This window comes from Lampetra planeri, chromosome 7, assembly GCF_965212315.1.
Source record: "Lampetra planeri chromosome 7, kcLamPlan1.2.h2, whole genome shotgun sequence".
In the NCBI taxonomy this organism is placed as follows: Eukaryota; Metazoa; Chordata; class Hyperoartia; order Petromyzontiformes; family Petromyzontidae; genus Lampetra; species Lampetra planeri.
In genome coordinates, this window is record NC_136113.1 from 6,024,404 (window position 1) to 6,024,618 (window position 215).

The window sequence follows — 215 nt, forward strand, 5'->3', positions numbered from 1 at the left end:
TCTCAGCTGAAAGACAGAACAAGCACAATCGAATATGTACACTTACTTCGCATGCACTGGTATAGCCCTGGGTGATTTAAAAGGTCAAAGTGCAGCCCTGATAATTGCTTGTTCATGCCACTGCTGGGCGAAGGAACTCCATCAGAGAGAGCTCTCGATAGAGGCCCCCTCTCAGGAGTAGTTTTGTCTACTCTTCCACACTCACCAGAAATCTT